Here is an 11145-nt window from a genome sequence, read left to right as displayed (position 1 = left end):
ACACAATACAAATCCTGCTCAGATGAGATGTCTGGGATTTTCCTCAGAATCATCCAGGAAGGAGTGAATTTAGCAGCACTGACCACGAACTAGAGTTGTTTAAGCTGGATCAAGGGTCACGAGGGCCATTACACTCTTCTCTGTACATCTATTTGAAACTTTCCAGAGTTAAAATTTTTACTTAGGAAATGAAAGAAAGAAAAAGGGGGAGAGAGAGGGGGAGAAGGAGGGAAGGAAGAAAGAAGGGGGGAGAGAGGAAAGAGCAGAGAAAGAGAGAGAAGGAGAGAATACCCTGAAAACTAAAACTGCCTTGAACTAGTGTTTGTGTGAGTGTAGCAGGGAAGAGGCAGGAGTCAACCGTGCACTATGATAGCCGGAGCACAACAGCTGGGGGTAGCGGTAAAGGGATTGAAGAAAATATTTTTAAGCCTCCCCTCCATGACCCTAACTGCACAAATATCAAGGACAACGCAGACCACCTATGCAGGTATACTTGGAGTAATATGAAGATTGCTGGAAATCCCTGCTGGGATATGAGTCAGTGAGAATGGCCACCTGCTCTTAAACCTTCACCCCCAACCACTGTCTTCAAACCCCAGAATAGGTGTATTTCAACCTGAGGAAGCTGCCTGCCCCCTGTGCTGCTTCTCTCTAAGGGAGATGTGCTTGGTGCGGTGCCAGCAAATACAAATAGTCCACAGTGGTTCTAGGCGCCTGGCACTCCAGCCTGGACCTCATCCTCCCTCTTCTAAACTCACCAGCCTGGGATCTGGTCTTCAGTTTGTGATATGACGTGAGAATCTGAGTTTACAGGCTAAAATACAGAGACTAAAACTACCTCAAGAGAACGAAAACAAACCAACCAACCAAATAATTTGTTCATCAAATATTTACTGATGAATATCAATAAATATTATAAATATTTATTTATCTCCAGTGCTACTGGCATTGGAGATAAAGTAGAGAATTATACCAAGAAATAGCCTCACCTTTATGCCCTGCCTTATGGCACTGACATTAACATGGAAAAAGTCAATAAATAAGATAAATAACAATGCAAGGATGCACACTCAAACTTCTCTGAATTAACATCATGATGGAGGTCCCAGCTCGTGTGATATGTGAAGAAAAAGGAACAGAATGCATTTATATTAGAAAGGAAAAAATAAAACTATCACTATTTCTAGACAACAGGATTATCTGTGCAGAAAATTCAAAAGAAACTACAAAACACCTACTAGAAGAAAATAAGTGAGGTACTTCCCTGGTGGTCCAGTGGGTAAGACTCCACACTCCCAATGCAGGGGGCCCAGGTTCGATCCCTGGCTGGGGAACTAGATCCCACATGCATGCCACAACTAAGAAGCCCGCATGCCACAAAGAAGATCCCACATGTTGCAACTAAGACCCAGAGCAGCCAAAATAAATAAATAAATGATTTTTTTATAAAAAGAAAGAAAAGATAAGTGAACTTAGTAAGGTTTCAGAATGCAAGTTCAGTATACAAACATTAATCAGGTTTTTATGTATCAATACTAGCAATGAACAGTTGGAGAGAAGAAATTCTGCCTATGGAAGACTCCTGTCACCCATGCCCATAGGTTCAAAACTGCTCTGATCATTATCTTCATAGCTGCCTGCCCTGCATATTTTGAAATAGCTTAGCCAATGTCCACAACTGTGTAAGCCAATTTCTTGTAATAAATCTCTCTCTTTTGCTGTTGTTGAGAGAAATGTAGAGATATAGATATATTCCCTACTGTGTGCACTTCTGTGGTTAAACTCTAAATAATTCATAATAGAAAAAAGTTGATAAGTGAACTTTGTCAAAATTAAGACCCTGTGTTCTTTGAAAAATACTAAGAGAACAAAAAATACAAGCTATACACTGGGAAATAATATTTACAAATCATTTCTCTGATGAAGGATTTGTATCCAGAATATATAAAGAACTCTCAAAACGTAATTTAAAAAAAGGAAAACCCTAATTAAGAAAATGGACAGACTATCTGAACAGACACTTCACCATGGAAGATACTGAGATGCAAATAAGCTCCTGAAAAGGTGTTCAACATCATAGTGACTATAGAAATGCAAATTAAAATAATGAGATACCACTAAATTCCAATTAGAATGACTAAAAACAAAAAAACAAACCAAAATAAAATTCCACAGTTCCAACTGGTGCTGCAGATGCAGAACAAATGAAACTCTTAACTCTTATACATTGTTGGTGGAAATGCAAAATGGTACCGCCACTTTGAGACAATCTTGTAATTTCATATAAAGCTAAACATATATTTAGCACATGATCAAGTGATCCTACACCTAGATATTTCCCAAAGAGTAATTAAAACTTATGCTCAAATAGAAGCCTGTATGTAAATGTTTAAAGTGGCTTTTTTTAATATAATCTCCAAACACTGGAAAGAACTCAAAGGTCCTTCAAATGAGGACTAGATAAGCAAACAGTGGTACTTCAATACAATGTAATACCATTCAGTAGTAAAAAGGAATAAACCACTGAAACATGCAATAGTATAATTGGATTTCAAATGCATTATGCTCAGTGAAGGAAGCTAAAATCAAAAAGTGACATTCACATTCCTTTAAATTAATCCTCAAAATACTGGAGGCTTGGTGAGGTTAAATATTTCTCCCGCATACTTTTAAAAAGTGACAAAGCTGGGAATCAAATTCAGGGCTGCGTGACATCAAATGATAGGATTCCCTCCACTGCAGGTCTGATGTCTGGAATTCCACCAGTTAGCCTTCCCAGGCCCTGCGAATAAATGTAAATAGCCCTGGAAAGGTCCTGCCTTAAGCCATCTCCTGCCAGGAGGGGGCGCAGGAGGGAAGGACACCAGAAGAGGGTGTGGCACCTCCCACAAGGAGGTGAAAGGGTGTAAGAGACACTTTCTAGCCTTCCCAGCTTGTCAGCCTCAGAGATGTAAGGTGGAGGTGGAGCCTCCTCAGAATGCCTTTCTGGGAAGAGATCTCGGGAAGAGATCTCTTCTGTGGGAGAGTTTTCCAGCTGTGCTGCTCTGGGGCGGTGGGGAAGGGAAGTGGGGCTCTAGGCACTGTGACTGGGGGACATAGATGAAGTCTTCCTGAGGCAGTTTGGTCATTTAGATCAAGAGATTTTCCAGTGTGCTTACTTTATGACCCAGTCTTACAGTCCCGACCTCCTTGCTAAGCTTACAGCACTGGGTACACTGAATGCTCAATAAATAAGTCAAAAAGGTATGTAGAGATTGCTCCCAAAAATGTATCTCTCTAGGGGTTATGAGTGACTTTCCTGTTCCCAGTATTTGTCTTCATCTTTTCTTCTTGTGGTTTTTTGTTCTTTAAGTAAACATATATAAAGCCAAAAAAGAAAAAAAAAGTGACATTCAGTATATGCCACTCTGAAAAAGGCAATATTACAGTGAAGAAGAATAGCAGTTGTTGCCAGGGGTTGGGGGGTGCTGGAAGGGATAACTACAAAAGGGCATGGAGGAATTTTTCAGTCAATGGAACTGTTTTACATCTTGACTGTGATGGTGGTCCCACTGCTGTATACATCTGTCAAACCTCATAGAACTGTCCTCTGAAAGGGGAGAGTTTTAATATATGTGATACCTTAATTGAAAAATAAGATAAATAAGTATATATAACATTAGATACTGATATCTGCTAAAGAAAAAATTAATTAGGAAGGAGAGATACAAAATGGCTAACAATGTGAAATTCGAGTGGGGGTGAGTAAGTAAACAGAAGACCTCATTGCAAAGATGATTTCTGAAATCATCTCCTAAAGAAGTCTGGCATATTTAAGGAAGAACAGGAAGATCAAGGTGGTTAGAACAGAGTGAATTAGAAAGAGAGGCAGAGGATGAAGTCAGAGAGTTGAGTGCAGGGGTTGAAATGAACATCAAGTAGAACCCAATAGGTCACAGTTAGGTCCTTGACTATTATTATGCATGAGATGGGAAGCTATTACAATATTCTGAGCAGAAGACTGACATGATCTGGCTTACATTCTAACGGGATCACTCCGACTGCTGTGTTGGGTAGAAGGCAGAAGTCCACATGAGAAGACTGGCAAACAGGCTATGGCAATAATCCAGGCAAAAGATGGTGGCTTAGACCATAAATAAGGCAGTGGAGGTTGTACAACTTGGTCACATCATGGATATACTGTAAATGTAAAGCGAACAGATTTCTACCAACTGGATGTGGGATGAGTAAGTAAGAAAGGAATCAAGAATATATAGGTAAAGACACAGACCCACTAGAGAATGGACTTGAGGATATGGGGAGGGGGAAGGGTAAGCTGTGACAAAGTGAGAGAGAGGCATGGACATACATACACTACCAAACGTAAGGTAGATAGCTAGTGGGAAGCAGCCGCATAGCACAGGGAGATCAGCTCGGTGCTTTGTGACCGCCTGGAGGGGTGGGATAGGGAGGGTGGGAGGGAGGGAGACGCAAGAGGGAAGAGATATGGGAACATATGTATATGTATAACTGATTCACTGTTATAAAGCAGAAACTAACACACCATTGTAAAGCAATTATACTCCAATAAAGATGTAAAAAAAAATTATTTCAAAATAAAAAGTTAAAAAAAAGAATATATAGGTAGAAAGATTTTTGGTCTAAACAACTGAGAGAAAGGAATATCTTAATTGAAATGGAAAAAATTACAGATGGAACTGGTGTATATGGAAAAGGTGTGGATATTAGTCTGGGACACTTGAGTTGAGTTGAAGATGGCTATTATATACCAAAATGGAGACATCAAGGAGGCAGACAGATATCTGAGTCTGGGACTCAGTGGAGAGGTTCCTACTAGATACACACATTTGGAAGTCATCACAATAAAAAAATGATATTTAAAGCCATGAAATAGTATGTGATCACCAAAGAATGTAGATAGAAGAGAATAGCTCCAAGGGCTGAGCCTTGAGACAATATATGCATCAGAAAGATAATTATGAGAACAGATGCACCAAGAATCTAAACTAAGCACCATAAATATGTTTTGGAAGATGGAAGAGATAATAGCAATATAAAACAAAAGCAAAGCTCTATGAAACCTAAACTCAGTAAAAATATTAAGAATGAAAAATATAATGGTTGAAATGAAGAACAAAATGTTTCAGGTACAAAACAGGATAGACATAGCTAATGAATAAATTAGTAAGCTAAGTTTAAGAACTTTGCAGACAGCAGCATCAAGGACAAAGAGGAGATATAATAGAAAATCTAAGAGAAATAAAGACTAGAAATAAATACGCCAACATCTAGATTATGAAAGTCTCAAAAGAGAGGAAAATAAAAATGAAGCTGAAAAATGTACACGAAAGAATGGAAATAAATTTCCCAGAATTAAAGAGAAATGGATGAGGTATTTTTTTCATTATTGTCTTTCAAAAAATAAAGTGAGGACAAAATGAAGGAAAATGTATCCAAATTAACCCAGAACAAAAATTAAGTCAATATCAATAAGATGTGGCCAAGGGTGGGTGTGGGGACTAGTAAAAACAGGGACATGAAGGAATCCTAAGGTGCTTTCTTGCTAAAGACAAAGAAGAGACTGCTATTAATAATAGGACAATTGAGAATCAAAGGGCGAAAAAAAATAAGATAAACTCATATGATCAAAAAGAAAACAAGGGTAGAAATATTAGTATCTGACAAAACTTTTAAAGCAAAAATATCATACTGGAAAAAAAAAAGAGTATTAGATATATATGTATACTAATAAAGAGAACAATACAACAGGTTCCCTATAATGCCTACCATAAACACATAGGTACCTAACCATGTAGGCTCAAAGTATATCAAGCAATAACTTATCAAACTGTAAAGTTTTTTTTTTGTTTTTTGGGGTTTTTTTGGCCATGCCATGCGGCTTGCAGGACCTTTGTTCCCCAACCAGGGATTGAACCTGGGCTCCCAGCAGTGAAAGCGCTGAGTCCTAACCAGTGGACCTCCAGGGAATTCCCTGAAGAGAGATCATTAAGTCAACAATTGTAGCTGGAGATTTTACACACTTCTCCCAGAAAATGATATATCAAGCAGACAAAAAAGAAACAAATATATTGAAATCTTATGAATATAATTTAAGACATGTGCTACAGTATGTAGAACATAGCACATGTGAAGTCTCCATAAATACCAAGGAAGCAATATAACATCACGTTATATACATCCAGTAACCATAATTAGGATAATTTTATTTTTCTAGTCAGAATCTTGAGCCCATATTTTCTATATTACCCAATTTTAAGGAAATTACCTGGCAAGAAAAATTGAATGATTTTAAAAATAGGTGTGGGCTTCCCTGGTGGCGCAGTGGTTAAGGATCCGCCTGCCGATGCAGGGTACACAGGTTTGAGCCCTGGTCCGGGAAGATGTCACATGCCGCAGAGCAACTAAGCCCGTCCGCCACAACTATTGAGCCCACGTGCTACAACTACTGAAGCCCGTGCGCCTAGAGCCCATGTTCCACAACAAGAGAAGCCACGCGATGACAAGCCCATGCACCACAACGAAGACCCAATGCAGCCAAAAATAAATAAAAAGATAAATTTATTTTTTTAAAAAATAGGTGTAATGTATCAAATCTTGAGAAAGATACAGTTATCTTAAAGTAGTTATAAATAAGAAGATACAAAGAACATACACAATATTAAAATAGGGGCGATCTGATGTCCCCATAAACATCTATCCTTTTTTATGTAAGCTGAAATTACATTTGTCTTATAGAAGAATTTAGAAATTAAAGGAAATGTTAGCACTACATTTTTTTTTCTGAGAGCTGAAATAACTGTGGCAACATTTTAGTTATTGAGAAAAATACTGAGTTCTAACAATGAATTTATATCCCATCCTGTCCTTTACTGAAAATGTAATGAATCTATCAACTTCATTTCATCATGCAGTTATAAATGCCATGACAACCTAATGGGGTTAATACAGAGGAATCTTCTAGGGTCAATGGCTATCATATAACCAGCTACGGATTTTAGCAGGTCTTCTCTTTTTAACTAAAAAAAAAAAAAGCAAAGACATAGTTTCATAGTAGCCTGCATTTCATCTGAGCTAATGTCATCCTTGATATGCAGTTATTAAGTTCATTGCTTTGAGTGGCACCTTGACATTTACTGCCTTGAATACTGGCTGAGTAAGGTTATAACTTCTAGCAAACAGCTTATATCCACCTTATTTGCTGCTTCCTAAAAAAGCAGATTCAAAGTGAACAGACTTCATTAAGTACATTTTCTTCTCATATACCAAATAGATTAAAAAACAAAACTTTTCTTTGTCATATATGATCAAGTAAAAAAAAAAAACATTCAGTGGAATGACAGGAAGCAAGACAAACACACCAGACGTTACCCATCAGTTCCAACAGAAGGACAATGAGAACAAAACACTCAATTTTTAAAATAGCCCTCGTGTTAACTAAAGTAATATGCAAATACTCCCACAATTATAGTCTGCTCAATGCAATCAGAGTGCTTCAGAATATTATAAAAGAATTGTTATAATCCATCAAATTATTCATAACTACTTATACATCAGCTCTAATCTGACATTAATATTTCCCATTTGCATAAGTGATTCTAACTAGTAAAGGCCAAACTATTTAACAAGTTATTTATTAATTAAGCAATTGATTAATAAGTAGAGACTGGAAAATTGTGATTTAATGTTTCAAAATTCATATGTCTCTCTGTAAAAGTGATAATTTCTCATTCATGGACTCAACTTTCCTAGAGTGATGATCATGAAACTTATTAACTACTCTGATAGTTACTGGGCTTCTGTTATAAAGCATCCTGTCAAATTTCATTTACTTAAACATAAATTAATGGAAGAAGTTGTTTAATTTCAAATATTCTTCAGAAATAATATTTTTTCTATAATGATTCAAACCAAGACAATGTAGACCTGTGTGTCATGAGGGAATTTAGTCCTGAGAATTAGCTTGTGCCCTTCATAGTCATTAATCCTGCCATTATAAGAGTTACATAGGACTCTGTTCCACCCCATGTACCAAAAACTGTGAATTTCTTGAGTACTGAGACAAATTTCCTGAAATGTGCAAAATGCTGAAACAGGTAGTTAGTCTTAGGCCCTTCCACCTTTGTGCCCATCCTGCAGGCTCAGTATTGGCACTCTCACCTCTGACTGCCAAGGATCCTCTCCTGGCAGCTCCCACTCAGACTGCCTGCTTTCCTGACCTGCAAGATAACTACATTTCTTGCATCCCCATCAAAATGCATCCACTCAGTCTCATTCCCCCAAAACTTGGCTTTAAACATACTAATGCTAACATGCCACTCTGATACATTTTTTGAGTATCAAATAAGGCTTCTCCCATAGGCTGGGCATATACAGTAAGCCTTCAGATGACCAACATTCCATAGAAGAGCTATACTCATTTATAAAGCAAAGTTTTGAACAAATATTTGATAAGTATCTACTTTGTTGTACATTGTTCCAGGTGTTGGGAATAGTGGGGGAATAGCAGAGAACAAGACAAATATGGTTCCTGCATATACAGAATAATCTAGGGGAGGAGGCAGTTATTAAACAAGTAATTACACAATTAGATGTAAAGGACAACCCTACATTTAGAAAATTATTTTCTAATGAAGTGTTTTTTTCCTGAAAATATGAAAATAAATATGTTTAAGGAAGGAAATTAGCATTCCCCAAAGCCCTAAAGCACAACCATATAAACCTCTATTAATATTTATTCGAGTATATATGTTATGCATACAGTGTATATATAAGATGCATATATATGTGTTAGAAGAATAAGTATATTATAAAATTGAGATTATATTGATTATACCATTTCGTATACTAATTTAGAGTTTGTATTAGATATAACTTTTACCTTTTGCTAATTCAATTAAATATCCACATAAAACATTATTTTAATAATGACACAATTGTCTATCATTTAGATTAACCATCTTTTTTTAACCGATCCCTTGTACTGGATTATTAAGTTGGTTCTTTTTTGGCATTAAAATTTTTGCTGTAATAGTCTTTATAGAAATTGCTGTGTGTCTATTATCTTCTGGTGAACACTTCTGCATGGCCTTGATGGGTCAAGGGATATGAAATTGATATATAGTACCTAGTATATGTAATATACACGGTTAAATAAACCTTAAATAACAAAGTTGGAGGACTTACACAACTGATCAAGCGTGTTTTAAAGATAAATTATTTAAATCAGTGGGTTATTGGTGAAAGAATTACAAATATACTACAGGGACAGGATAGAGTCCCAAACATAGATATGGATACTTGATATATAACAATGATGGTATTGCAGACTAGTGGGGAAAAGACAGTGTTTTAATAAATAGACATAAATTGGTGGTCCATGTGGAAAAAAGTTATCTTGACTTCTTCCTCAGTCATAAACCAAAGAATACAGGACCTCAATGTAAAAGGAGAAGAAAACAGGAGAATATCTTTGTGACCATCAATAGGCAAAAACAGGTCACAAAGCCACTATTCCTAACAATTCAAATTGAGTTAGAATTAAGAACTTCTGTTTGTCAAAGGAAACCATTGGGTGAAAGAGCAAACCACAAAGTAGAGAAAGGTACATGCAATCAATGTAACCAATAAAGGATTCATTTCCAGAATACACAAATAATTCCCATAAATTATAAGAAAAACAGAGACAACCTTCTATAAAACTGAGTAAAAAACATCAACTGGTTAGTCACAAACAAGGACATCCAAATGTCAAATCAGGGACACTTTCTTGGAAGTGAAAGGGGAAGCTACTGATTGTTTCACCAAAGCAACTCGTATAAACTGGAACTGCCTTGGTCAAACTGCCAACAAACATATGGAAAGATTCTCTACTTCACTAGGAATCAGTGTGATGGTTAACTGTATGTATCAACGTGACTAGGCTAAAGAATGCCCCGAGAGCTATTAAAACATCATTTCTGGTGTGTCTGTGAGAGTGTTTCCAGAAGAGCTTGGCATTTCAATCAGTAGACTGAGGAAAGATCTGCCCCACCGATGGGGGTGGGAATCATCCACTCCATTGAGGTGAACTCGCTCTCTTTCTTGAGGTGGGACATCCATTTCCTCCTACCCTGGGGCATCAGAGCTCCTGGTTCTCAGCTCTTCAGACTCAGACTGAATTATAGCACAGAATTCCCTAGTTCTCCAGCTTGCAGACAGCAGACTACATGATTTCTCACCCTCCATAATCCTGTGAGCCGAATCTCAAAATAAATCTCCCCTTATATATCTATATATTCTATCGGTTCTATTTCTCTGGAAAACCCTAACACAATCAGTGAAATATCAACCAATGCCACAATGAAATGCCATTACCAACATAGCTAAAACTAAACAAACAAACAAATCATATCAAATGTTGTCTACAGTATGGTAGATCTAGACCTCATATATTGCTGGAGGAGAGCTAATTGTTATAATACTTTGGAAAACTGTTTGGCATTATTTCCCAAAGTAAAATTTGCATCTCTTATGGTTCCCTGGTTCTAGTCTTAGGGATATGCTCAACTGAGCTATGTACTAACGTGAACCAGAAGACGTGCAAAAAATTGTTCCTAACAGCATTATTCACAGTAACTAAAATCTAGGAGAAAACCCAATGTCCATCAACAGTAGTATCCATAAATACATTTTTGCATACTCAGTAGACTATTATTCAATAATGAAAATGAATAACTGCCAAAGATGAACCTCAAAAGCAGCCATACTAAAAAGAAATCATATTGTTATATCCCACTGACATGAAGTTCTGAAACAGCCAAAACTAATCTCTGCTGATAGAAATCAGGATAGTGGTTGCCAGTGGGGAGGAGTGAGGTATAGTGATGGCAAGGAGGGGCTGAGGGGGACTTTAGAGAGTCTGCTGATGTTCTATTTCTTCATCTATAGCCAGCATTTTTTTTAATTTTGACTTTTTATTATTTAAATTTTTGTTTCTACTCTTCTATGACTTAGTATTTTGTTGTATGTGTTCTTGTTATAAAATGCTGTGTAGACACAGACAAAAATGAGGCAGGAACTTGTTAAAAATAACAGTAACAAATAAGCCCCCAAAAAAAGTATCATGCTAGGTTTTCATTTTAAATG

The 11145-nt window shown here is 36.9% G+C and overlaps 1 non-coding gene across 1 annotated transcript; it reads left to right on the top strand.

Annotated features, from left to right (window-relative positions):
* Positions 1 to 1261: 1261 nt before the first annotated feature.
* Positions 1262 to 1334, top strand: TRNAG-CCC (transfer RNA glycine (anticodon CCC)). Its single transcript has one exon. It is a non-coding gene; the product is annotated as a tRNA-Gly (tRNA).
* Positions 1335 to 11145: the final 9811 nt, after the last annotated feature.

This window comes from Lipotes vexillifer, unplaced genomic scaffold (assembly GCF_000442215.2).
Source record: "Lipotes vexillifer unplaced genomic scaffold, Lipotes_vexillifer_v1.1 scaffold550, whole genome shotgun sequence".
Lineage (NCBI taxonomy): Eukaryota > Metazoa > Chordata > Mammalia > Artiodactyla > Lipotidae > Lipotes > Lipotes vexillifer.
The sequence above is the reverse complement of the archived record's forward strand: the minus strand, read 5'-3'. Positions and strand labels throughout refer to the sequence as shown.